This window comes from Saccoglossus kowalevskii, chromosome 10, assembly GCF_978046115.1.
Source record: "Saccoglossus kowalevskii chromosome 10, keSacKowa6.1, whole genome shotgun sequence".
Lineage (NCBI taxonomy): Eukaryota > Metazoa > Hemichordata > Enteropneusta > Harrimaniidae > Saccoglossus > Saccoglossus kowalevskii.
Window position 1 is genome coordinate 21,001,533 of NC_140650.1, and position 6,694 is coordinate 21,008,226.

Below are 6,694 nucleotides of genomic sequence, written 5' to 3' on the forward strand. Positions count from 1 at the left end.
GCATTAATTATTCATTGTTTTTTAATTTCGCTATTTTCGCTGATAAGTAAAATTCGCTAAATTAAATCTAGGGAACATGAAGAATAACAATAAAACTCATTGCCAAGTTTGTAAAATTAAAACTTAGTAAAATTGCTCAAATCATTAAAATGGTGAAATTAAATGATTTTACAGTACCTGTTTTGCGATCTACAGTCGTTCGTTGATGCAATGTATAAGAACGACTATGATGTTTTGAACATCTCTCTATTTAAAACTGACAGTCATCAGACAATGCAACTCTCTTGTGAGTACATTTAAAAGTGTCACTAATCTATTTTTCAAATGATAATTGTGTTCCGGATTGTTACACTTTTTTAAAATCACCAGTTTACAGCACTGCTACATAATTTGTGGCATATATTGTGACACGTTACCGCTTAGATTGCGACATAGTTTACGATGTGACATATAAATTCGTTCTCTTGTCGTCATTTCGACAGTCAGAAAGGAATTCTTCATTGTCAAAGTGGAATATTTCTTGGGAATAAGGCTAGTACATTTCAGTAACTACTGATGAGGAACCTTTGAACTCTGTCATGATAATATGTCCCCATTAGGTACATTTTTCCGCATGTGAGATATCATATACAGAGCTCGGTGATTCTGTGAAGTGTATATTACTGCAGCATAAACACTGCCCTCTAAAGTTGCACTTGTCATTCACGTGGCAATGGCCCACCATCTTCTCAACAATAAACCAATCATAGAAACCTCCGTTAACAATTTTAACAGGACTTCATCTCAACTCTGGGGTTGTCATTTTAAAATAAATAATCTATGGACTTGACATTGAGATACGCCCTTACAATTTGTTGCTTACTTGATATCTGTTGAATCTCTTGATTTCAAATAACACAATAATGAGAGATTTATTTGTTATTAAAGTTACAATGTGTTGTATAATACATTCTACAGACATGTTGCATTTTAAATTGATGGATGATGTATACTCACTATGTATATTAATAATCTGTCACATTGAAAATAAACTTATCTGTGTTTTCACATTCAATCTGTGTCGGGAATTAATGGGAATTTATTTTATAGGATATCTATAATATATATACAGAACCAAACCAGAAAGTTTATTTTAAATCGTGTTTTCATCAAAAACCGATAGAAACCCCATTTCACTTGCATTGGCTTATTTGATATAGACTTTCTGTGTTTTCACATCAAGTCTGCCTCTGTTTAAAATAAACAGTCCATGGGATTCATCTAAAAGGTTTTCTGAAAAATATATAAAAAATATATGTAGAACCAAATCTATCTATATCTGTCTCTAATCAAAATACGCATTCTATGGAAATCGTGTCATGGGATTTAAATACTTTTTTTTTTATTTTTTTTTTTATTTATTTATTCCAGTGAAAACAGAAGCTCAGCTAACTTGCCATTACATTTCATTTTTTTGCTATTTTTAAATAAACCTATTAGCCATAGTAATTGTTCTATCTTGAAAAAGTAATTCTATGGAATGTTTATCAAAAACAAAATCGAGGTCATGTCTATAGAAAAATAAATAAATAAATAAATAAATAAATAAATAAATAAATAAATAAATAAATAAATAAATAAATAAATAAATAAATAAATAAATAAATAAATAAATAAATAAATAAATAAATAAGTGACTAAAGAAAGTCGATAGTTATCTATATACACTTTTCGAATTACACAAGTAGTGACATCATAAGCGACAAAGTATTTGCACTACGCCGTGCTCGACACAAGCCCTGTAACACGTACGCGGTGATCTGCAGTACAAATGAACATAATCCAAGAAAGCTTAGGAAGAACTCCCTTGTGTTGAGATTATTTGATGCATCCTAAAAATTAATTGAATATTTAAGATTAAAGATTAAGCATTTCAAACAAGGAGCTTGACAACTAACTTGTGTCTGCTATTTGAGATGCACAACGTGAAAACAATGTGGTCCACATTATTGAAGTTTTTATTTTATTGTACAACTGTGGTTTTTGAGATAACGGAAATTGGCTTATAATAATTAGATAATCAATATGCATAATTTTCAACATTACTAATCATATCAAATTACCAAATAAGGCAATTTGTATGGTTAATTTTTAAAAAATCGGTGGAAACCCGAAAAGTAAATTATGGATGCATTTAAACATCGAACTAATTAATTCGTGTCACTGTCTTAGAGTATTTATGTACCAAGTTTCATTTTAATAAGATGATTAGTAGTAGATATTGATGGAAAAGCTGAAAACTGAATAATTATTATGCAAATCAGGTAATTAATATGCACAGATTTTAACTTAAAACTAATAAGGTCTGCACAAAGTCACAGAGCATATGTGTACCAAGTGTCATGGAAAAGCTGAAAATTATTAATATTATTATGCAATTAGGTAATTAATATGAACAGGTTTTAACCCAAAACAGACCAGGCTTGTGCATTGTCAACTATGTACTAAATGTAATGATTTGAGGCTATGACGTTTAGGTTAGTTATTTGCATAATGATATTGATAAATTGTCATGGTACATCTCGTGAGTATTTAGACTCAGTTCCAGGCCTAGCAGTTGAGCAATAAATGCCTTGGCTACAAGTGCTCCTCTCCAGTGCATTATTCTTCTTCCGGATTTGGTGACCAATACACACTTGGTTCACTCTACCTTGAGAAGCCTGTTCTCAGTTTACACTAAGTTTCATTGAAATGTGATGATTAGTACTTGAGATATCAGTGGAAAAGCCAAAAATGAACTATTATGCAAATTATGTAATTAATATGCACGGATTATTACCCGAAACTAAAGTAAAGTTTGCGCATTTCATTGAAATCTGACATACATACACACAGAAACACACGACACAATATACGGGCATTTGCACGTATTGTATACATGGAAATGGGACTCACGAGGAGCGCAATATTGTATGGCTGATGTTGACTAATATATAATCGCAGTAGACGCTTAAACGACGATTTGTTTTTACCCACAATGATCAATGTCCACGCATCTGCAATAACCGTAACATTTCTTAGCATTCGAATTGATTCGTCGCTGGCGGCGTACTCGCGAAACCCCAACGCTACTGATATGCAGACGACATGCAAACGAATTGCTAGGTGAGAAAGGTGGAGCATAGATAGCATATACATGTATTCGATTTGACGTAATATTAATCTCAAAGGACATTCTTGCGTGTTTGTGAAGCTTTCAATTCGTTATAGAAATTCAATATAGTTCGAATATTCACCACAATGTTCTATGAAAGTTTACCAACTTGAAATCAACAAATGACAGGTTCACTCGATCGATATACCTCGGACAGTTAGGCCTAACAGCGACGCATGCGTAATCGTCGTAATTACGCCAAATAAAGCTGATAGATCTCCTTTAAACATAATATCTTGTTTTATTTAACAATAAATATATAATGAATAAAGATCTTATCAGAATTAACATTTCTCCATGACAACAACTTCTTGCAAAGTCCTTTTTGGTCTGTACGGCAACAAATAAGCAATCTGCCTTGAATTAAATTAATATAAATATAAATTCATTATTTCAGGCAGCACAATTTTTAAAGACACGTAATGTCACAATTATCTCATAATCGCCGTTGCTAGACCTGTCTGGCCGTGACATATCGACAGACACGTGCAACGCCATAAATTACGAGGCATGTCGCGTCAGTTAAAAGCGCCCGCTAGGAACAGTCAAAACGATCGATTCCACTTACGCCGCGTAAAGTATGTATACATAACGTTCTGACTGAAAGGGTAAGCAACATAAGCAGTAGTTCGCTGCAGATCTTTGTAATAGATTTCCTGTCTACTGTCATTAGACGAGGATTCCCAGGACCGACTTGGTTCTCATCTTTATATGGGATAAAAGCTTTTTCATTCCAATTACTTTTAAACCAACATTATATTAGCTGGAATCAATTTGTACTAAAGGTGTTTTGTATGGATTTTTTTTCACGGATTTTTGATGAGTTGAATATGAAATATATAAAAAAGGAATATTCGCTAGATTTTATTTTCACTGAATCATCAGTACCACGCATGACGTTACAAATCCAATTTAGCATCTGACAACATGTAGAGGTGTTCGCGCATGTTCAAGTTTGACTACTAAGTATTTATACATCTTTACTATTGTTTACTTTGTTGTACCCTTGAAAATATACCCGGTAGTTTTCATCTAAACATCACGGCCTCACTCTGTTTAACATTTTATCGTTTAATTACTCATTACACAACATTAATTCATCTCTTAATTACTTATCTGACCATCAAGAATTCCGCGTATTCCCGGTTCTACAAGAAAACAGGGTGTATTCAGTAGGCGTTGCCCAGACATTCAGATACCGTTGCAAATAAGTACGCACATACACGCTACAAGCACTTACTAGCAGCACGCCTCTTATCAATAGCCTATATAGCTCAGAGACACATGGTATACCATACGTTTGAGTTACCCATGTAAACCATGACGTGCTAAAGGAAATGGTTTTTCTGCCAATATTTTATTTACATCAGCATGAATACTGTTTCTCCCTCGCATTTCCCCCATTTTATAATACAGTGGCCCCTCACTAAGTCGCGGGTGTCGGGATCCAAGCAAAAACCGCGACTTATCGAGGGCCGCGACTTACCGAGGGACCTCGTGAAAGAGGGAGATCGTGCATTGAAAAACATATAAAAAGCGCATATAAACCCTCGGTTTAGCTAATTGATGTATCATCATATGTGTCAGGCAGTATTCGAATAAAATCATGATTATGTTTGCTGTAAACATTGCGTTGATTATTTTGTTTGTGTCCGATATTATGTGGGTCGCTTGCTGTTGCTTGCGACTTCGACGGTAACAGCTTCCAAAATAAACCAGTTTCATCGCAATTATAAACTTGTTCGTCAAAATAACCACCTTCATAGATAATTTCTCTCAGTTTTTCGGGAAAAGTTCTGACAGCGTCCATGTTCACAGATCGAGCTTGGATTGAGACTGCGTGTGTCGATAGCGTGTCCTCTTTGCCATCGCAAGAACCACCCTGAACTGGCCTCAAATTCAAAGTCGTCATATCTGAGTTGTGTGCTTTGCATTGGGTGATGGGACCAGATAGTGGAGTTCTGCCAGACCGTTCTTGAAGAAACGTAAACAGCTTTATCGGTGTCATCATTGTCGGACACTTTCGCATGTTTTACTGTTCAGTCCCGCCTCTTGGTCAACTTTGAAAACAAATTTACTTTTCATTTTTTACCCACCCACGAATAGTGGGCTCAACCATGGCTAGATCACGTGCAACCCATAACTTGGTTTCACCTCTACTTGACACGGTCGATCGCCGTGAGTTTATGGCGTACGAACAGGCTGGATAGCTTTTGCTTTGACATGCTGCTCAATTGAGAAATAGAGATCAGAATTCTATGAATTCAACTCATTGTAGCGAGTTTTTTTAGAGGTATACCGTATACCAAATGGGACCGGCCAAGAAGTATGTAAGGTCACTACTCGACACCCCTGTTGACACCTTGAGTAAGGCCGCCGTCACCCATTTCGTCTCAGCAATTGACGGACAGTGGGTGTTAAGTTGTCTCTTTAACGGTTAGTTAAAAACACTATGCCAAGAAACATTAGTCTTTGTACTTCAAAACTGCTGTCAAAACACAATAGAAATTTTGGGGGCCATCCAAGTACCCGCGACTTAGCCGAATCGCGACTTACCGAGGCGCGACTTAGCGAGGGGCCACTGTATTACATAGACAGAGTATTTGCGCAACTGTGATTAATGCTTTGAAAAAGTTTGACTTTGATGCTGATAGGGTATATCTTTTGACAATTTTGCTTTAACATCATGGACTCACACTGCTTGCACTTTTATGTACCAAGTAACTTCCAGTCTATTTCATTTAGCTGTACTGTAAATCAGTTCCAGTCAAATCTTCATTCTCAAATCACGTGAACACTTTACACTAATATTTACCAAATAGGTTTCGCTTCTTGTCACCGCAAGCCACGGTTAATAAATCTTTTATAATAACCGTGGCAACCCCCAGTTTGAAACTTGTGCGTCACACATTACAGTACATTGGGGTGGGGGGGGGGTGCTGTTTACTCTTTGTTTGAAAGACGTCCAGTCGATATAAAATTTCAAATTAATAATGCACATGTATTTTGAAGTATAAACCGATTCTAATCACCTCTACATTTTTTGTAATTATCCCCGTTAGCTTGGCACTCCCTGAGTTGATAATGAAATTAGTTATTTTGTAATTTCTTCCGCATTACACGTAAGTTTATATTTGCTTTTAAGCTCAACTTTATGTGTGACGTCATTGGCATTGGGGCAAGTCTTAATGCTAAAAATAGCTTAGGCCCACGCAAATGAATCTTCGTGTATATATATATATGTGTGTGTGTGTGTTGTGTGTTATGCAAATTTTCCCCGTTCTTGGAAGGAAAGTCAAATCACTGTACAAGATCAATTATACTTCTGGCTTCCGGGGGAATCCCGTAAAGTCAGTGGTGACCGAGTTGACAGGAAGTTAGAATGGTTAAATACCGGTTGAAATGAACAAACTTCATCAGCTTGAAAGTGAGCCTATACTTCACACACTAGACAAACTATCTGTTGTTCTGAGTCTTTTTTTGCAATTATTATCAAACCTT